This window comes from Prionailurus viverrinus, chromosome B2 (assembly GCF_022837055.1).
Source record: "Prionailurus viverrinus isolate Anna chromosome B2, UM_Priviv_1.0, whole genome shotgun sequence".
Taxonomy (NCBI): Eukaryota; Metazoa; Chordata; class Mammalia; order Carnivora; family Felidae; genus Prionailurus; species Prionailurus viverrinus.
Window position 1 is genome coordinate 91,422,507 of NC_062565.1, and position 23,394 is coordinate 91,445,900.

Genomic DNA, 23,394 nt, shown 5'->3' on the forward strand with positions numbered 1-23,394 from the left:
TGTAAGTTTTGGTAGAAAAGAGTTGAACTGTGAAAGAAATGGGGAATAAAAGAAATATTTGGAATTTTATCTGAAAAAATTCTTTTTTTTCCCCCTCACAGTTGAAGAGAAAGTTTATTTGAATTTCCTTGTTCTTAAGTTTTGGAGTTCCCACAGTTGAAATAATTTTGAGATAATCACATTTGATTTGGGGTTAGAAGAGTTTGAAAGTACCCTTTACACATGCTTTTTCTGTGTGATTTCTGCAATGGCAATGCTTGCCTCTTTGACCTCAGGATCAAGAGAGGGAATGTAAGTGAACGCACTGTAAAAGCACTATCCAGCTAGATTACTGGCATCCACCAGAGTTAGTGAACCAACCTAAAAGCACATTTACTGTTAACTAAAGTTTACATTTGTGGATGAGATAAAGACAGTAAGGGAAGAAAAAGTATCACAAAGTTTTGGAACTCTAAGTTGTATTTAAAGTATTTATTTATTTATTTATTTATTTATTTATTTATTTATTTATTTATATTTTAGATAAGGGCATGTTTCTGGTGAGAGCTAGTTAAATGGAGGTGGAACCAGAGTGTTGGCATTAGGAATGGGACTGCACTTCCCTTTATTACGATCAGCAAAACATGTTGAGGAAAGCAGCTTTAAATCGGTAGAGTCATGGAGCCCAACGCTCCTTTCCACCATCCTTCCATGGAATATCTCATCTTCCTTCATCTTCCTCTGTCAGGAATGGTCTTTTTTTTTTAACTGGTGTATAATTGACTTATTACATATTAGTTTCAGGTGTACAACAATGATTTGATATTTGCATATATTGCAAAATGATCACATAAAGAAGTCTAGTTAGAATGTATCACCATACTTGGTTAGGAGAAATTTTTTTCTTGTATTGAGAACTTTTTTTTTTTCAACGTTTATTTATTTTTGGGACAGAGAGAGACAGAGCATGAACAGGGGAGGGGCAGAGAGAGAGGGAGACACAGAATCGGAAACAGGCTCCGGGCTCTGAGCCATCAGCCCAAAGCCTGACGCGGGGCTCAAACTCATGGACCGAGAGATCGTGACCTGAGCTGAAGTCGGACACTTAACCGACTGCGCCACCCAGGCGCCCCTGTATTGAGAACTTTTAAGACTACTCTCTTAGCAACTAAATACACAATACCATATTATTTACTATAATCACCATGCTGTACATTATACCCCTATGACTTACTTATTTTGTAACTAGAATTTTGTACCTTTTGATCCTCTTCACCTATTTTGCTTACTTCACACTACCTCCCATTCTCTGCCTCTCACAACAATTAATCTGTTCTCTGTGTCTATGAGTTAGGTTTTTGTTTTAGATTCCACATTTACATGATATGCATTATATTTCTCTGTGTGACTTATTTCAGTTAACATCACGTCCTCAAGGTCCATCCATGTTGTCACAAATGGCAAGATTTTATTCTTTTTAATTGCTGAACAGTATTCCTTTGTATGTATACACCACAATTTCTTTATCCATTTATCTACGGTTGGGAACTTAGGTTATTTCCGTATGTTGGCTATTGTGAATAGTGTTGCAATGAACATGGGAGTGCAGATATCTCTTCAAGATCTTGATTTCATTTCCTTTGGATATATACCCAGAAGTGGGATTTGGGTCATGTGATAGTTCTGTTTTTAATTTTTTTCAGCAACCTCCATACTATTTTCCATAGTGGCTGCACCAGTTTGCATTCCCACCAACAGACAAACAGAAAAGGGTTCCTTTTTCTCCACATCCCCACCAACACTTGTTATCACCTGTCTTTTTTCGTATTAGCCATTCTAACAGGTATCTCATTGTGGTTTTCTCTAGTGTTTATTTATTTTTGAGAGAGAGGGAAAAAAAACACAAGCAGGGGAGGGGCTGAGAGAGAGGGAGACACAGAATCTGAAGCAGGCTCCAGGCTCCACGCGGTCAGCACAGAGCCTGATGTGGGGCTGGAACTCACAAACCATGAGATCATGACTTGAGCTGAAGGCATATGCTTAACTGACTGAGCCACCCAGGCGCCCCTCAATGTAGTTTTGATTTGCATTTCCTTGATGGTTAGTGATATTGAGCATCTCTTCATGTATCTGTATGTTTTCTTTGGAAAAAAAATATGTATTCAAATTTTAAATATCTTCTTCAGATAAATATCTTCATCAGATCTGCACACTTTTCAGTTGGGTTATTTGTGGGTTTTTTGGTGTTGAGTTATATGAATCCTTTATATATGATGGTTTTCTATGCTTTGTGAATGTTCTTACTTTTGAAGTATAGGATAATAGACACTGATCTGGGAAGAGAGAGAGGATCATAGATTAGTTACTAATCACTTGTGGGACCTTAAGCTTGTGCTGAATTCCTTTGGGCTTCAGTTTTTCAAATCTATAAAATAAGAGCTTGAATCAGAAGATTTCTAATATACTCTTTCATTTTAAAATGCCATATTGGGCTATATTTTCATTGGGAGCCAGTGATTTTGGACATTTTGATGATAGAAAAAAAATCATTGTCTCATGTCTGAAAAGAATCAGCAACACAGTCTGAGAGGGCCTTGATTAGATTCAGGAAGTACCTTGGTGTTAGGAAGGAAGATGTTTAAACATCTGTGAAGAAAATTAACACAGATGCTGGTAGCTCAGGATTTTTAGCACTGAGGTATGTGACTGCTCCTGAGAGAAGTGAAAATATTCTTTCAAGTAAGATTCCTGGGACAGCATGAATTAAACTTACTTCCTTAGAACAAAGCTTCAACAGATGAAAAATTTCTGTTCCTTGTTAACGCTGGACCATTTCCTGACAGTATTTCCTTCTGCATATTTTGTCTTCTCTAGCAGAAGTGTCAACTCCTGGAAAGCCAAGAGAGAACCAAACACAACTTTGTATTCTCTACATTGAATACATTCTCCACTGCCTTTAATATAATACATGCTCAGTAAATGCATTGGATAAATGGGGCTATTATCTTGAGATACAGCATGCTGGAAGTGTTGAGAGACAGCATAAGGAAGAATTGCGGAGTGGCAAGATCACCCATAAACTGATATCCATTGGCTCAGTCTGTCTGCCTCTAAGATCAGCATTTTAAATCTGATTTTGAAATTTGGAAAAGGTGAAGAGAAAAAAAGAGAATGATTCAAATTGTGAGGGAATAGGTCTTGTGAGGAAAATGTTCAAGGTAGAGGTTTTACTCACCTAAAAAGAATAGATTATTTGAAGAAGTAAGGACAGACTACATTCAATTGTATAGAGAGGTATATTAGTATTACCTTCTTTCATAAGGTGGACAAAGCTAAATTTTGTTTTAAATATTCAAATATTTCTAAGTTCATTTTTGGAAATATTAGAATTTCATATCCTGTATTAACCGGATTAGGCTGAAAACTCTGTAAAATCATGTACACAGTTTACAGCATATTTTATTTATCCTATTTTTAAAGTTTGTTTATTTTTGAGAAAGAGCGACTGCTAGCAGAAGGAGGGGAAGAGAGAGAATCCCAAACAGGGCTGACATCATGTCAGCATGGAGCCTGATGCAGGGCTCAAACTCGAACTGTGTTATGATAGCCTGAGCTGAAATCAAGAGTCAGATACTTAACTGACTGAGACACCCAGGTGCCCCCAACATGTTTTTATACTCATAATTTCATTTGTTCTCATTTTATTCTCACAATTATCCAGAAAGGCAAGTGGAATAGATATTCTTTTCATTTCAGGGAAAATAAATCTGCAACTTAGAGAAATTTAACACTTTTCCCAGGGACTCATGACCAATAAGTGGTAGTGGGGAACCAGAACACAGGCTTCCTGACTTCTACTGCAGTGTCCTTTACTTAGGCCACCTTGCCTCAGAGGTAGAAATGGGAGTCACTTTCTAAAAATTCTAGGTTCTCAAATCATATGTAATGTCCCCCTCAAGCACAATTAAATATTGGACTTTTGGATCACATCTTGTTAATAATAATACTTTATGTTTGTATAACTACACTAAATGTATAAAATAAGTTAAGTCTTAATTGTGAGATCTCTTAATCTGAATGCATTTCCCTAGGATTCACTTGATTCTGAATTTTCAAGGATAAAGTTGTGACAGCAGTCCACATTTCTATGCTGATGGGTTAATTCTCTCCTTTCTGCCTTCAATGCTTTACATTTGTCAAGAAAATGTTCTTTCTGTCTCTGGTTTGTCCCCATGCTTCAAAAGAGGAGGCAGGAGCCCATTGAGAGGGGTGGCTTGGGTACACAGCGTGAGCTGTCCAAGCTAGCTGGAAGCAGTAGTTCAGGCAAAAAGAAAAACAGAATTTCAATTGCCAGCATGATTTCCAAAATGGAATTAATAAGAAACAGATAAAAACTATACACTGTAATTATATTCTGTCAAAAGGATCTGTAGTAGACTTTTTTCTGAAGTTACCATCAAAAGGGAAGAAAATGGCTAAAATGTAATTTTCTCCTGTATCATTTTTGCCACTTTAGTGATTAGAAGAAATTAAGTGAGTGCACAAAGAAAATTACCTACCGAGTCAATGAAAACCAATTTCTGTCTGCAAAGGAGAAGTGATGGAGATGGGGTTTCTCCCTTTTTAATTAAGAAATAATATTTAGCATCTAAGCATACTACTAAAATAATTCACATATTTGCACCAGCCAAAAATTTAATAAATATTCATGTCATTCTTCCAATGTATGAAGCGCTGACTGGATGTTCCAGTTCTCCAAAGTTTGCAGTCTAGTGGAGCTTACACATAATAAATAGTTATAATAAATGATAGAAAATAACAACCTTCATTCTAGAGATAGAGAAAAGAAAGGCTGGGCTTTCAGAAACAAGAGATTATTTCTAGTGGGAAGAAATCAAAGAGAGCTTCTTGGAGGAGTTAGATTTTGGCTAAATTTGGAAGATCATAAAGATTTCAATGTGTGGTGATAGTGGAGATGTTAATAAAATATTCCATGTGGAGAAAATCGCATGAAAAAAAGGATCTAGTGTGTGGCAAAAAGTAATATATATATATAGAAGAGTCACAGATTACATGCAGTTCAGTTTAATCAGAACATAGGGTGTGTGAACATTAGTGAGAAAGAACTGGAAGCCGAAAGGAATTTTTATTTTATTCTGTTCATGATGGGAAACCACTCAATGTTCTTGAACTGGGAATGAAATAATCAGAGCTGTGGTTCTGAAAGATTAATCTGGCAGTGAATTATAAGGTGTGCTAGAAGGAGAAGAGACTGGAAGGTATATAGGATTCAAGTTAAGGGGTTATTGCAGTATCCTAGGAAAGTGATGATTCAGGTCTGGCTTTGGAGAAGCAGTAGGGATGGAAAGAAGAGGATAAATAAACTATGCTGTGCATTCATTCAATTAATAGCTATTGGATACCCTGAACTCTGCTGCGTTCTGAATTAATACTGCTGAGCAAGATGGAAACGGTCTTTGCCTGTTTATGATTTACAGTATAGTAGTGGGCAAGAAACTATTCACATAATCTCTAAGTAGTGTAATTGCAAACACAGAATGGGCTATGAATGGAATATACTTGGTTCTGGGAGAGCATGTAGTGGAAGATATGACCCAAACAAACTGAAGAAGTTTTGTTTGATATGAAATCAGGATAGATAAGAATTAAATATATCAAAAAGGGAGAGAGAAATGGAGCATCATTCTAGGCAGAAGGACCAGATATTCAAAAACCTTGAGGTAAGGAGGAACTTGGTGTTAGGTTCAAGCAACTGGGAGGAGAGCAGTAAAGTTGGGGGAGAGGGAAAAAAAGGAGAGCCATGGGAAATGAGGCTGAGAATATAGTAGGGACGAGAGCACTCAAGGTCTCTGGGGCCAGAATAAGCCTCTGTACTTTAAGATCAGTGGACTTAAAACAGTGGAGAGGGGGACTCTGGGGAGCTCAATCAGTTAAGTATCTGACTTCAACTCAGGTCATGATCTCATGGTTCACGAGTTCAAGTCGTGCATCAGGCTCTGTGCTGACCGCATGGAGCCTGCTTGCGATTCTATCTCCCTCTGTCTCTGCCCCTCCCCAGGTTGTTATGTCTCTCTCTCTCTGTCTCTCTGTCTCTCTCTGTCTCTTTCCTTCTCCCTCTCCCCCTCTCAAAATAAGTAAACTTTAAGAAAAAACAGTTGAGAGACAGTTACTTCCAAGTTAAGTAGACTATGACAGATGCATGGAGAATGATTTTAAGATGGGCATAATGGAACTGTGAGACTGATTATGAGACTGATACACTAGTCCAGGTATGAGGTGATAGTAGCTTACATTGGTTTCAGAGGAGGAGAGAGACGTAAATTATATAAGACTGATTAATAGACTACATGTGGGGTTGGAGAGTGGGATTGGAATCCTTTTTTGTTGCTGTTGTTGGTTTATAAAGCTATTCAAAAATTAAGGTGAAAACTATGGTTTTGATTTTGAGAAAATTGAACTTAAATTACCTTTGAGACCATGTAAGTGAAGACATGTGGTAGGCAGCTGGGTATAGAGACCTAGAGCTGTAGGTAATTTGGGAATCATCAGGTGGGTTAGAACATGCGCGAGATGAAATTACCAGGGAGATCAAGAAATATGTCACGTATAGCATGCAAAGGGAAGAGGCACTAAGTCTGGCTCTTGAAGATATCCATGGTAGTGGCCACTAGAGGAGAGTGAGACAGTAAAGAAGACAGAGAAAGAAGGCGGAAGAAAACTAAGTGAGGAGCATCAAGGAAACAAATGAAAGAGAAGGTTTCAAAAAGGAAGAGGTGATCCTCGGTGACAAACACTGTTGTGTGATCAGGGAAGAGAAGCCCTGAAAATATCCGTAGGATTTACAATCAGATGCTGTTGGTGACCTTAGACAACAAGATTAGAGCGGTTTGAGGAGAAAGGAGAGTAGGCAGTGAGCATAGAAAACCCCGAGAAGTTTGACTGTGAATGAGATAAGATAGGTAGCTACAAAAAGAAGAGGAATAAAGAGATTTTGTTTTAATGGAGTTACTTCCTTCAGAAACTAATTTGTTACTTTGTGAAAAATCTTAAATGTATGATACTGTCTAAACATAGAAATAAGAGGGGTGCCGGGGTGGCTCAGTTGGTTAAGCTTCTGACTTCAGCTCAGGTCATGATCTCACGGTTCATGGGTTCAAACTCCATGTCAGGCTCTGTGCTGACAGCTCAGAGCCTGGAGCCTGCTTCAGATTCTGTGTCTCCCTCACTCTTTGCCCCTCCCCTGCTCACACTCTGTCTCTCAAAAATAAATCAACTTAATAATAAACATAGAAATAAAAAAGTAAAATCTTGTAAAAGCAAAGTAAGAAAATAATTTATTCGTAAGGGCTAATTTAGTTATTATCACTGAAGATTAAATTTTATTTGGGGCTCCCTGGAAGCCAAGGCAAATGGGGAAAGAATGAGTGTCATATAAATTCATTATCTGACAGCAATAATAAAAATAGTGAGAGATTTTTATTATACATGTAGTATCTCGTTTAGTCCTTATTAAAGCCATGGGGTAGTTACTACTCTAACATTCATTTTTCACATGAGAACACCTGGGCTAAAGGGGGTAAGTAGCTTGGCTAAGATCACTAAGGTAATGAGGGGCAGAGGAATGCTTAGAACTGGGCACTCTGACCCAGACCCACACTCTTTCACAACAAAGGGATGTAGCTGTCATTTACACTGATGATTCAGAGAAGACAAAAAGTTTCTTTTGGTACCAAACTCTGAAATGAATTGGTCACGTGGGATTTTGTATAGGGGGCATTGAACAACAGGCTGGAAAATGTCTCTCTGCATTGAGCAGGTGTAGTAGCCATTGATGTTTTTGGTATCACCGAATGTCCAGGTGGGTGGGAATCTTTAACATCTACTTCTTGGTTCATGTCTGCTGCATATGACAGCTTCAGCAACCCTTTTTCCTGCTAAGGGAATTTACCCAGGTTACTCTTCCTGTCCTCAATTTTTAAAGCCTGTGCTCACCTGCTTTTGTTGGATTTTCATACTTTTTAAATTTTAATTTTTGATTTTTATTTTCAAAAGAATTTTAATGTTTATTTATTTTTGAGAGAAAGAGAGAGACCGAGTGTGAGCAGGGGAGGAGCAGAGAAAGGGAGACACAGAACCCAAAGCAGGCTCACCTGTCAGCACAGAGCCCAATGCGGGGCTTGAACTCACAAACCATGAAATCATGACCTGAGCCAAAGTCGAACACTTAACCAACGGAGTCACCCAGGCACCCTGTAGGATTTTCATTCTTGTCTTCTATAAATGCTTCCCTTCTGCTGAGCTTCTTAGAATTGTTTACTTACTGAGATGGTCAGAATTTTCTTTCTTTTTTTAATTAGAAAATTAATATTTGTTCATTATATAAAATTTGGAGTAGTCAGAGAAATGTAAGGAAGAAATCAAAGATCACTTTTTTTTTAAATTTTTTTTTCAACGTTTTTTATTTATTTTTGGGACAGAGAGAGACAGAGCATGAACGGGGAGGGGCAGAGAGAGAGGGAGACACAGAATCGGAAACAGGCTCCAGGCTCCGAGCCATCAGCCCAGAGCCCGACGCGGGGCTCGAACTCACGGACCGCGAGATCGTGACCTGGCTGAAGTCGGACGCTTAACCGACTGCGCCACCCAGGCGCCCCCAAAGATCACTTTTAATCCCTCCACCCTACATAACCATTGGAAACATGAAAAATCCTTACTGTATTTGTTCTATGGATTTACATGTTTATAAAGTATCCTTTGTTTTAGGCTATGTTAGATACTTTGTATCAATATTTTTACAGGTGAAATAATACTATAAACCATGTTTTGTAAAATGCTTTCCTTGCTTACATATTTTGAATAGTTTCCTATGGCACTAAATATTTCTTTTTGAAATAGCTTAATTGTATTTCATTAGAAGGATGAACATTCTATGTTTATTCAGTTCTACATTGTTGGGTACCCAGGTTTTCTTTTCATTATTTTGGCAATTATAGGTAAACCTGCTATGAGCATTGTACATAAATTTCTGTATGTGGGTCTGGCTTTTTTCCTTAGGAAAATTCCTAGAAGGTAAATTGTTATGTTAAAAGGAATTTAAAAAATCTGATTATTTCGAAAATTTGGTTTTTTTCCAGGGTACTGTGTCTTACTATTTTTTCTAAACCCCTTTTTTTGAGGATGGTTGTACATATTTAATGTATGCTACTAGATGAGTTTGGAGATAAGTATACGCCCCTGAAATTATTACTCTAATCATGGCTATAAACTTATCACCTCAAATGTTACCATCTGTATTTGTTTGTCTGTTTATTTATTTATATCTGTTCTTTTATTTTGTGGTGAGAGCACTTAATGTAAGATTTACCTTCTTAGCAAAATTTTAAGTATGCAATACCATATTGTTAACTATAGGCCCTGTGTTGTCCAGAGCATATTCATCTTGTCTAACTGAAACTTTGTAGGGGGTATTGTGTCTTACATTAATGTGAATGCATATAGTAAATAAGCCCGTTCTTCACACTTAGCAGTTTCTCTATACATAATGAATATTATTATTCAAGATAAGGAAACCACAATTTGTCCTTGAGCTTAATTATAAGGAATAATTTTACCAAATGGAAATATTTTCTTTAGAAAAGTAACTTTTTTACTACTCATTTTTTTTACACAATTTCTGCGTTTTTTCATGCTATCTCCAGATGATGATGATGATGATGATGATGATGATGATAGCAATAAACACTTTTTAGAGCAGGCAGTGAATTAAGAACGTTTTGTGCTGCATATCACTAAGTTCATGTGCATAGGCACTGTTATACCCATTTTACAGATGAGGAAATTGAGATTGAAAGGGGTTATGTGATATTCCCAAAGTTACATAGAGTTTAAGTGGCAGAGCCAGGCTTCAGGGCAGGTATTCTGATGTCAGAGTCTGCAATTTCACTACCACTCTATGAGAGAGGAGGAAAATAGTGTCAGTGAATGAAAATAACCTGTTTTTCTATCTTTGTTGCTAGACCTAATTACTTCAAGTCAGGCAGTAACAGTTTATCGTAGTAGGCCAACCAACACTTTTTCTGTTTTCTTCCCTTTTCTTTTTCTATCTTTATTTTTCATTAAGCCTATCCCCAGGTTGCTCATGTTTTTTCTCCATTACTGCTGTCAAAATCAACTTTTATGAATGGATCTCATCAATCATTTATTTAAGGTTTTTCAAGGTTTGCAACTGTATTTTAATAGGAGCCATCATCTTAATTTAAAATCGTTTAAGTCAGATGATGGCATTTTAAACCTTAGATAGCTGGTGGGGTAAGAAAATTTGTGGGGGCAGGGGAATCTTTCTGGAAACACAGAGGGTAGGCAGCCACACATACTGCTTATTCAGAACACCAGCTTTTAACCTTTGTCTCTTATCTCTCTCTCTCTCTTTCCCTTTTTCCCTAACTTCTTTCCTCAGCTATTTCTTGAGAGCAATTTAGGAAAAGTGTCTTTAGGAAAGTAATAAAAATGAATGCATCAATGCTTTTGGAAATAAGCAAAGTGATTGAAAAGTGATGTTTATATTCATTACTTTCTTTTTCTTCAAGCTTATTTTTTTTTTTGGCTTCAGGACCTTTGGTCCACAGGAAAAGCATTATGCTAGACTAGTTCAAGTGAGGAATAATGGCGACAGACAAAAACAATGGAAAGGCAGGGGTGAAGCAGCAACAAATATTAGGAATCTTCACCATGTCTTTGTTTTAACTCTGTGAATCTCAGTGAAGACTATCCTTAATGGAAGGATTTCTTTAAAAGAGACTATTTAAGAAAATGATGGATGGCAAGATTTCCTCCCTCTTGCCAGCTATTAACTGACTGACCCTAAAGGTTTTTCCATGGTTATTACTTCAAGGAGAGAAAAGTATGTGTAGGAGTGGAAATTATTCAAGGATATAATCTTTCCGGATTTTCTCATTTCCTTTTCCAAGTGGGTAGATGATAATTTTGTGAGGTTGGATATGCAAGTAAATACATTGTATGTGGAAATTATATACAGTGGCCCTGATAATGCCAAGAAACTGCCCAGGATTATCCAAACCAACTTTTAACTTCTAGTGTAATCAATCACCCAACCTACTGAAAAACCAGAGGTGTTCCACTGGATAGTGATGACAAGTTGACAATTTTTAAATGTTATTAGCAAAGGTCTCTACCCCAAATTACAGACAAGTTACTAGTTTATTCTGCAGTTATTAGCTTAGGCTCTACAATATCATAAGTATCATGACCTCATGACCTAAGACCACGCCAGAGTTTACCTGGTATACCTTAAGGATTCACTATTCTGTAGCTGTATTTTGAGATTATGGATCTAATTAACTGAGCTAATTGGCTCAGATATATCATGATTTTTCAGTGAAGGAAAGTGGTTGGTAGAGAGGGAAAGAATTAGATTCTTGTTTGTTTTCTTTTTTTTCAACCAAAAATATATTTTATTTTTTTAATTTTTATCTTTTTATTTATTTTTTACTTTTAATTTACATCCAAATTAGTTAGCATATAGTACAACAATGATTTCAGGAGTAGATTTCTTAATGCCCCTTACCCATTTAGCCCATCCCCCTTCCTACATCCCCTCCAGTAACCTTCTGTTTGTTCTCCATATTTAAGAGTCTTTTATGTTTTGTCCTCCTCCATGTTTTTATATTATTTTTTCTTCCCTTCCCTTGTGTTCATCTGTTCTGTGTCTTAGGTCCTCATATGAGTGAAGTCATATGATATTTGTCTTTCTATGACTAATTTTGTGTAGCATAATACCCTCTAGTTCCGTCCACGTAGTTGCAAATGGCAAAATTTCATTCTTTTTGATTGCCGAGTAATACTCCATTGTATATATATGCCACATCTTCTTTATCCATTCATCCGTTGATGGACATTGGGCTCTTTCCATACTTAGGCTATTGTTGATAGTGCTGCTGTAAACATTGGGATGCATGTGCCCCTTCGAAACAGCATATCTGTATCCCTTAGATAAATACCTAGTAGTGCAATTGCTGGGTCTTAGGGTAGTTCTATTTTTAGTTTTTTGAGGAATCTCCATCCTGTTTTCCAGAGTGGCTGCACCAGCTTACATTCCCACCAACTGTGCAAAAGAGATCCTCTTTCTCCACATCCTTGCCAACATCTGTTGTTGCCTGAGTTGTTAATGTTAGCCACCTGACAGGTGTAAGGTGGTATCTCATTGTGGTTTTGATTTGTATTTCCCTGATGATGAGTGATGCTGAGCATTTTTTCATGTGTCGGTCGGCCATCTGGATGTCTTCTTTGGAGAAGTGTCTATTCATGTCTTTTGCCCATTTCTTCATTGGATCATTTGCTTTTTGGGTTTTGAGTTTGATAAGTTCGTAATAGATTTTGGATACTAACCCTTTATCTGATATGTCATTTGCAAATATTATGTCCCATTCCGTCATTTGCCTTTTAGTTTTGCTGATTGTTTCCTTTTCTGTGCAGAAGTTTTTATTTTGATGAAGTCCCAATAGTTCATTTTTGCTTTTGTTTCCCTTGCCTCTGGATACGTGTCGAGTAAGAAGTTGCTGCAATCAATATCAAAGAGGTTTTTGCCTGCTTTGTCCTCAAGGATTTTGATGGCTTCCTATCTTATATTTAGGTCTTTCATCCATTTTGAGTTTATTTTTGTGTATGGTGTAAGAAAGTGGTACAGGTTCGTTTTTCTGCATGTCACTGTCCAGTTTTCCCAGCACCACTTGCTGAAGAGACTGTCTTTATTCCATTGGATATTCTTCCCTGCTTTGTCAAAGATTAGTTAGCTATACATTTGTGGGTCCATTTCTGGGTTCTCTGTTCTGTCCATTGATCTGAGTGTCTGTTTTTGTGCCAGTACCATATTGTCTTGATGATTACAGCTTTGTAATACAGCTTGAAGTCCAGGATTATGATGCTTCCTGCTTTGATTTTCTTTTTCAAGATTTCTTTGGCTGTTCAGGGTCTTTTCTGGTTCCATACAAATTTTTGGATTGTTTGTTCTAGCTCTTTGAAGAATGCTGGTGTTATTTTGATGGGGTATTGCATTGAATATGTAGATTGCTTTGGGTAGTATTGACATTTTAACCATATTTGTTCTTCCTATCCAGGAGCATGGAATCTTTTTCCATTTTTTTTTGTGTGTCTTCTTCAATTTCTTTCAGAAGCTTTCTATAGTTTTCAGTGTATAGATTTTTCACCTCTTTGGTTATATTTATTCCTAGGTATCTTATGGGTTTTGGTGCAATTGTAAATGGGATCTATTCCTTGATTTCTCTTTCCATTGCTTCATTATTGTTGTATAGGAATGCAATTGATTTCTGTGCATTGATTTTATATCCTGCAACTTTGCTGAATTCATGAATCAGTTCTAGCAGTTTTTTGGTGGAATCTTTTGGGTTTTCTATATAGAGTATCATGTCATCTGTGAAGAGTGCAAGCCTGACCTCCTCCTGGCTGATTTGGATTCCTTTTATTTCTTTGGGTTGTCTGACTGTTGAGGCAAAGACTTCCAATAATATGTTGAATAACAGTGGCGAGAGTGGACATCCCTTCCTTGTTCCTGACCTTAAGGGGAAAGCTCTCAGTTTTTCCCCATTGAGGATGATATTAGCATTGTGTCTTTCATATATGGCTTTTATGATCTTGAGGTATGATCCTTCTATCCCTATTTTCTTGAGGATTTTTATCAAGAAAGGATGCTGTATTTTGTCAAATGCTTCCTCTGCATCTAATGACAGGATCATGTGGCTCTTATCCTTTCTTTTATTGATGTGATGAATCACATTGACTGTTTTGCAGATATTGAAACAGCCCTGCATCACAGGTATAAATCCCACTTGGTTGTGGTGAATAATTTTTTTAATGTATTGTTGGATATGGTTGGCTAATATTGAGTGTTTTTGTATCCATGTTCATCAGGGAAATTGGTCTGTAGTTCTCCTTTTTAATGGGGTCTTTTTCTGGTTTTGGAATCAAGGTAATGCTGGCTTCATAGAAGGAATTTGGGCGTTTTCCTTCCATTTCTATTTTTTGGAACAGCTTCAAGAGAATAGGTGTTAACTCTTCCTTAAATGTTTGGTAGAATTCCCCTGGAAAGCCATCTGGCCCTGGACTGTTTTTGGGGGGGAGATTTTTGATTACTAATTCGATTTCCTTACTGGTTATGGGTCTATTCAAGTTTTCTATTTCTTCCTGTTTCAGTTTTGGTAGTTTATGTTTCTAGGAATTTTTCCATTTCTTCCAGATTGCCCATTGTATAGGTGTATAATTGCTCATAATATTCTCTTATTATTGTTTGTATTTCTGCTGTGTTGGTTGTGTTCCCTCCTCTTTCATTCTTGATTTTATTTATTTGGGTCCTTTCCTTTTTCTTTTTGATCAAACAGGCTAGTGGTTTATGAATTTTGTTAGTTCTTTCAAAAAACCAACTTCTGGTTTCATTGATCTGTTCTACTGGGTTTTTTTTGTTTGTTTTTTTGTTTCGTTTTGGTTTGGTTTGGTTTCAATAGCATTGATTTCTGCTCTAATCTTTATTATTTCTTGTCTTCTGCTGGTTTGGGGTTTTATTTGCTGTTGTTTTTCCAGCTCTTTAAGGTGTAAAGTTAGGTTGTATATCTGAGACCTTTCTTCCTCCTTTAGGAAGGCCTGGATTGCTATATACCTCCCTCTTCTGACTGTCTTTGCTGCGTCCCAGAGGTTTTGGGCTGTGCTGTTATCATTTAATTGGCTTCCATGTACTTTTTAATGTCCTCTTTAACTTCTTGGTTAGCCCATTCATTCTTTAGTAGGGTGTTCTTTAGTCTCCAAGTATTTGTTATCTTTGCAAAATTTTTTCTTATGGTTGATTTCGAGTTTCATAGCATTGTGATCTGAAAATATGCTCGGTATGATCTCGATCTTTTTGTACTTGTTGAGGGCTGATTTGTGTCCCAGTATGAGATCTATTATGGAGAATGTTCCATGTGCACTGGAGAAGAATGTGTATTCAGCTGCTTGAGGATGAAATGTTCTGAATATATCTTTTAAGTCCATCCAGTCCAGTGTGTCACTCAAAGCCATTGTTTCCTTGTTGATTTTGTGTTTAGATGATCTGTCCATTGTTGTAAGTGGGGTGTTGAAGTCCCCTACTATTATGGTATTGTTATCAATGAGTTTCTTTATGTTTGTGATCAATTGATTTATATATTTAGGTGCTGCCACACTTGGTGCATAAATGTTTACAATTGAAAGATCTTGGTGGATAGACCCCTTATTTATGATATAATGCCCTTCTTCATCCCTTGTTACAGTCTTTATTTTAGAGTCTAGATTGTCTGAGGGGCGCCTGGGTGGCTCAGTTGGTTAAGTGTTCGACTTCAGCTCAGGTCATGATCTTACACTCCATGAGTTTGAGCCCCATGTCGGGCTCTGTGCTGACAGCTCAGAGCCGGGAGCCCTCTTTGGATTCTGTTGACGCCTTCTCTCTCTGCCTCTCTGCCCCTCTGCATCTCGTGCTCTGTCTCTCTCTGTCTCTCTCTCAAAAACAAATAAACATTAAAAAATAAAGTCTAGATTGTCTGATATAAGTATAGCTACTCCGGCTTTCTTTTGTCAACTATTAGCATGATAGATGGTTCCCCATCCCCTTACTTTCAATCTGAAGGTGCCTTTACGTCTAAAGTGGGTCTCTTATAAACAGCATATTGATAGATCTTGTATTCTTACCCACTCTGTTACCTTATGTCTTTTGATTGGAGCATTTAGTCCATTGACATTTAGAGTGAGTTTTGAAAGATATGAACTTCTGGTGGAGTTGGAGTTTCTGGTGGTTTTCTCTGGTCCTTTCTAGTGTGTGTTGCTTTTGGTCTTTTTTTCTTCATCTTTTCTCCCCTCAGAGAGTCCCCTTAAAATTTCTTGCAGGGCTGGTTTAGTGTTCACAAACTCCTTTAATTTTTGTTTGAGAAACTTTTTATCTCTCCTATTTTGAATGTCAGCCTTGCTGGATAAAGAATTCTTGGCTGCATATTTTTCTGATTCAGCACATTGAATATATCCTGCCACTCCTTTCTGCCAGTTTGGTTTCTTAGCAGCTAGCAAAGTCTACCTTCTCCATACACTTTCCCCTCCCAAACCTGTAATTCTAGCTTCCCTAAAGAAACATTCCATTCTTAATCTTCTGATCATGGCAGTGTTGGAATCAGGTTGCACAAAATTGTAAAGTCAAATATGAAACTTAAAGAAATCTTTTCAGTTCTCTGATGTGGCCTTTGAGTGGACCTTGAATATTTGTGAAGAATTCTGGAGACAGTTGAGGGTAACAAAGTTTCCAGGACAAAGTATTTGTATGCAATAATAAAAAAATTAACAGAACAAGTATGCAAAATGGTATAGAAACACAGCTCTTCCAAGTTCAGTTAGACTGTTTGGGCCTCTTCTGATGTTCATACAGAGCCTCAATCCTTGGATGTGCCCATCCATGTGCTAGTCTGGACGCATGGAAATCTTTGTAAATTCTTGCCAACAAATGCAGGAGAAGGGAGCCATCTGGTGTGGGAGGTGTGTGCTGGGTAACTGTATCAGGAAGCAGGTGGCTAAGCTGCAGGAGGTTTCCAGGCTGACAACTAAAGAAAGGGCAGACTTTGTTGGTACAATGGACACTGAGACATCAAAGTAAGAGAAAGGAGCTTACCAAACTAGGAGAAAGAATTTCAGCAGGAGAAACTGTTCCTTTTGCTCTTTTACTTTGGCTAGCTTTCACTTCCATTCTACAAGCATTTATTAAGTGCCACCATAAGTAAGATGCTATGCCTTTTGGGAAATAAATAAGAAGAAATGTCATGAAAGAGAAGGAAGAGTAATTCTTTACAGAAGAAATCATTCTAACAGGGCTGATACCTCATAACCCCCTAAATGTCTGTGAGACCGTGACAAGCACCATGTAGACTCATTCTGACGCCACATTCTCTCCTTTTCGGAGTGGCAGTGTAAATACACCACTCAAATAAAACTAAACATAGGTTTGTTGTAGAAAGAAGGATAGTCCCTGTATCCTAAACACATATGTATTGTCTTGATTGTGAATTTAATGTCTCTCTGTCTCTTACACACATCCCTCCTTCTCAAATACAATTTATGTTAGCTATTTAAGATTTTTTACACTAGGTTTGTGAAAAGTTGGTTCCAAGTAAAAATGGGTATGGAAAGGGTTACAAAAATAAGCACAGAACAAATACAGAGAGCTTATGTTTATCATTTGTCTATATTTATATTATAAATATAACATATGTATAAAATAATACATATATTAGTTTACAATAAATGTATTATAATAAAAAATATAATTGAAATGGTCAATCCCTTCATTAGATAAATGAAGAGGTCAAAATTCAGAGAATTAGAGGTGTCAGGGTGGCTCAGTTGGTTAAGCGTCCAACTTCAGCTCAGGTTATGATCTCGTGGTTCATGAGTTTGAGCCCCACATCAGGCTCTGTACAGACAGCTCAGAGCCTGAATCCTGCTTTGAATTCTGTGTCTCCCTCTCTCGCTGCCCTCCCCAGCTCACTTGCTGTCTCTCTCTTAAAAATAAATAAACATTAAAAAAAGTTTTAAAAAATTCAAAGAATTAAATGACTTGCCCAAAGTCATACAACTCAATGGTAAAATTGGGGACAAAATCAATTCACTTGCCTTTTAACTTAGAGGTTATAAAAATGGCAATAGGTTACTGTTTGAATATGAGAAACAAAATACATTTTATTGGAATGTATGGATTAGCTTCATCTTTCATCTCCTCTTCTTTACTGTTGTCTGGAAAACTCAGTAAGACTCAACAAATTCCTTTCTTCCCTTGTTGTGTTGCCTTTCTGCTACATACAAGCTTCTAATAAATTAATCTCTATTTTTGAAAATATGTGTGGTCTTTAGGTATTAGTCATTTGATGAAGCTTTAGCATTTTTTCTTTATTCTTTCACATTCTACTAACAGATTAAGTTTTTTTGTTTATTTTTTAAATTAGCTGTCTATTCACAGCTAAACTTTTTGGAAGTACATTTTGGCTGAGGCGGAAACACTAGGATCATTGCAGGTTAATGTGAAAATACCTTTTGATAGATTATCTTCGCACAAAATTCTGCCAAAATGCCTCAGCTCTAAATCACTTAATTTCTAGGCTACCCCATATAATGAATTATACTGTCATGGTAAGTGCCACTTCAAAGGAAATCAGAAAGAACCAGAGCATTCTTGAGTATGTTTCTTAGTAAAGTGATAAAATCTCTGTTTAAATCTAGGATTCTGTAGTGTAGAATCTTCAAAGAAAATATTTTGATAATTTATGTATGGTGAGCTTCAGGAACATATTAGAAATAATATACATGATATGATAGAGAAAATGTTAATACTTGGTTTTGAGGAGGATTGTGATATATATATACTTTTTTTCTTAAAATGTAGAGTTTTGGCAGAAAAAAATGAAAAAAACTATGGATATGGAATCAATATTTCAGGTAAGATTTAATTCATTATAACTTAGAAAAAATATTTTCTTGCTTTGTATTTTATTTATAAATTATTCTTAAAAACATACATTAAATGAACAATCCTTTCTGGAAATACTTCGAGTAACTGTAATCATGTGATGATACTATTGTCCTGATAGCCTATAAATAGTCAATAGGACCCTGGTGAAAATAATGTAGTTTATTTCTGCTGCTCAACCCTCTATGTGCTCCTGCTCTGTACATTATAAATTTGCTTTGAGTCTTCTAACCACAGGTTAGAATTTTTTATAAATAGATACTTTGATGCTAGAGTTAAGGTCTTACAAAAATTCTTCAAAATATCCTCTATATCCCTCTAATAACTAACATTTATTGACTGCTTGTTACATTCAAGACACTGTGCTAGGGACCTTAAACCATAACATAATTTATAATTTTCTCAATAACCTAGAAGGCACCTACTTTTATCCCCATTTTACAGATGAGAAACCTGATGCTCACAGAGATGAAGTTAATTGCCATGGTCATCCAACTGGTAAGTGGGAAAACTGATACTTGAATCCAGTTCAATCGTACTCAGAGAGTATGTTCTCCAACACAGTGCTTTGGTACCTTCATGTTGATTCCATGGCTCACATCAGCTTCTTCACTAGTAATTGGGAGACAGCAATGCTCTTTGTGATTGTTCTGTATTGTCAATAGGTTCATTAAAATGTATATTAAGGAGTAAAACAAAGAAAAAATCTCAGGCCATTAGAAGAGACAATGAGATCATCTAGTGACTTGCTAAGAAACAGCTACATCAACACTGCCTGAGAGCTTGTTAGAAATGCACACTTTCTGCCTCCCCTTAACCCAGCTCCTCAATTAGAATATGGTTTGAAAGTTTTCACATATATGGACCAAAGAGCCCTAGACACCTGAAAGAGGGTCTGCCAGGGTTACAGAAACCCTGAAGCATTCGCCCCATTCAATCAAGAGCTCAGGTTTGACTTTTTCCCCCTTCATTTTGAACTTTTGTGAGACTCCAGAATTTCATTTGAAGACTAAATTTGGCTGCTTAAAAAAAAAAGGTGAAAACTACTGACCTACACATGATCATGGAGTTTATACATGAGGAAAATGAAGTTCAATTAATGACTTGCCCCAAGCAAGTCAATTTGCCCCAAGCAAATTATTGGCAGATCTGGAAGGAGAACCCACAACCCAGCTTTTATGCTTTTGTATTAAAAATACTCTAGCAGTATGTTATATAGAGATGAGGAATGATTTTAGAATCAGGAGACCAAGATTTTACTTATGTCTTTATCTAGAGTTGGCCAGATGATCCAGAGTAAACAATGTAATCTTTCTATGTCTTGGTTTCTATGGCTATTAAAAGAGAGAGATGGTATTTTTATATTTATGTTCCTTTCTAGCTTTTATATTTGATGTGAATATTGTTACCCTTTTTTAAAATCTTATTTAAAAAAAAATTTTTTTTAACATTTATTTATTTTTGAGGCAGAGAGAGACAGAGCATGAACGGGGGAGGGGCAGAGAGAGAGGGAGACACAGAAACGGAAGCAGGCTCCAGGCTCTGAGCTGTCAGCCCAGAGCCCGACGCGGGGCTCAAACTCACGGACCGTGAGATCGTGCACTGAGCTGAAGTCGGACGCTCAACCGACTGAGCCACCCAGGTGCCCCTAAAATCTTATTTTTAAAACAAAATTAAAACTAATATAAAAACAATGGTATAGTAAAAAACAAAATCAACTAGTACTCAAGGGTCTAAGGAAAATTAAAAGTTTTCATTCTTCTCTGCTTCCACTTCTGGTCTGTGCCACACAAGCAAGCTTTGACGGTTTCTGTTTTTACTTCTAATGATTCTCATTCAAAAAGTGTACTTGTGGCTTGATTTCTAGATTTACCACTAGACAATATTGACCCCCTTTATAAAAGATAAAGAATTTATTCCATCTAAACTATTAGCAGATTCTTCACTTCCTTCCCATTTTTCTTTTTGTTATGTCTTATTTTGTTTTTCTGGTGGTTACCTTTATGATTTTTTAAATGTTTTTATTTATTTTTGAGACAGAGAGAGACAGAGTATGAGCAGGGGAGGGGCAGAGAGAGAGGGAGACACAAATCTGAAGCAGGCTCCAGGCTCTGAGCTGCCAGTACAGAGCCTGATGTGGGGCTTGAACTCACAGACTGTGAGATCATGACCTGAGCTGAAGTTGGATGCTCAACCGACTGAGCCACATAGGCGCCCCACCTTTATGATTTTAAATAGCATACTCTCCATTTGCTTATGTATCTGCTTTATAACATATCTTGTTATATTTTTCATTTCTTCTATTATGAAACTTCTAATAACTATTATTAACACTATGCTTTGAAGGTTGATTCTAAAAATTAGAAAGCTAAAAAACAGCATTTGCAGTAATATGATTATGTAAATATTGTTCATACACGTGGCACACAGACTCTAGGGTGGGCCCCATGTTTATGTCCTACCCTTAAGTACGAGTTACACTTTAGTCTTGCTTCTAACAACAGAACATGGCAAAGGTAATGGGCTGTTACTCCCATGATTACATTATGGTATACATGTGTGTGTGCACACATATGTATGTTTATGTGGGTTTTGGCTGACAGCCATCATGAAAATGGGAACCTCAGTCTTTCAACCACAAGGAGATGAATTCTATCAACAACCTTAATGAGCTTGGAAGTGGCTTCTTCCCCACTCCAGCCTCCAGATGAGAATGTTGCCAGACCAAAATCTGGATTGCAGCCTGTGATACCCTGAGCAAGGCACCCAGCTAGGTTGTGCCTAGACTTGTGACCATGGAAATTGTGAAATAATTATGTGTGTGGTTTTAAGGTGCTTTTTGTCATAACTTGTTTTGAAGCAATAGAAAACAAACACAAAGTAGAACTATTTTATGCATAATGAAGGAAATGTAATTTTACGTTACCACATTTATACTGACCAAAGAAAGAATATCCAAATATTAAAGTCTATTTCCTTTCTTTTTATTTTCAAAAAAAATTTTAAACATTTTTATTTATTTTTGAGAGACAGAGAGAGACAGCGAGCAGAAGAGGGGCAGAGAGAGAGGGAGACACAGAATCCGTAGCAGGCCTCAGGCTCTGAGCTGTCAGCACAGAGCCCTACACAGGACTTGAACCCACAAACTGTGAGATCATGACCTGAGCCGAAGCTGGGGGCTTAATTGACTGAGCCACCCAGGTGCTCCAAAGTCTACCCTTCTTAATTACTTTATGTAGTTTTAGTAAGACCACAGGTAGAGTGGGATGAATTAATCTTGGTACTCAGTTATTGACAGGTTATTGTCCTTGATCTATACATGATTGTTCTTTATTTCTTTATTGCTTTTATTCCTCACTTCTTACTCCCAGGCTCTCCCTACCACAAGCAACCATTCTAATATATTCAATGTGTAGCTATTTGTTTACTTGTGTTCCAGAAAAAACAAGAATTACTGTTTTGTGTGAATGTATATTTATTGCCTCATAATGCATTGAATTATAGAGCTCATTAATTTTCTTGCATTTTCCTCTCAACACTATGTACTTAAGGTCCAACATGTTGTTATGTGTACATCAAGATCCTGCATCAAAAAGCCACATAGTTCTCCATTGTAAGCACCTCTTCTCATTTATCTACTCTACTGCAAGGGATACCCAGAGAATTCTTCAAATTTCTGACATTACAAATAATGCTATTTATGGAATTTTATCCTTCTATAAAAAATTTATAATATATTTATTGATTAGAGAAAAATGCAACTGGGATTTTGACTGGGATTACAATGAACGTACAGATAAATCTGGGAAAATTAGTATCTGTATATTTCTAAAGCATGGAAAGACGCCATTTTATTTACATCTGTTACTTATCAGAATTTTTAAGTTTTCTACAAAGGTGTCTTGTGTATTTCTTGCCATCTTCCTTCTCTGCTGATTCTATTGAGGTTTCTTCCCCCACCCCCCCACCCCCGCCCCAGGTAAATTATGACATGTTTTACAAATAAAAGGAATATTTATCTTTCCTTTTTAATCATGCATCTCTTATTCCTTTTTATTTCTTACAGAGTTTTCTAGGACTTCCCATGGTGTTGAATAAGTAGCAATGGTAGGGGCATTATTTTTTGCTCCTGATCCTTACAGGGGAAACATGTAACATTTCTAAGTATAATGTTTATTGTAGCCTTTTATTTTTATTTGTTTTACTATAGGATTTTAAAAAGCAACTTTACTTAAGTGAAATTGACATGCAAAATTTAATGTATATAATTTGATGAATTTTGATATGCATACATACTCTCTTTCTCACACACACACACACACACACACACACACACACACACTTATGAAACTGCAATAAGGATACCACAATCAAGATAATAATAATGAAACCTGTCCTTCATCAACACCCAAAATCTTTCTTATACCTTTTTGTAATTCTTCCCTCTCATACTACTCTGGGTCCTCAACACCATCCCCTTTCCCTTCCCCATGTACAAGCAACAACTGATGTGATTTTTTTCACTATACATTAGTCTACATTTTCTAAAATTTTATATAAATGAAAGTATGCATTATTCATTCTTTCACATTGTTTCACTTAGCATATTTACCTTAAGATTTATCCATGTTTTTGCCTGTATCAATAGTTTATTTTCTTTTATTACTGACTACTTTGCCATTTGTGGATATACCACAATTTATTTATCTATTCGCTTTTTGATGAACATTTGAGTTGTTTCCAGGTTTTAGTTACTACTATATATAGCTGCTAAGAAGACACAACACTTTGTATGGACCTATGCTTTATTTCTCTTGGGTAAATGGCTGGGAATAGAATGTCTGAGTCATAGG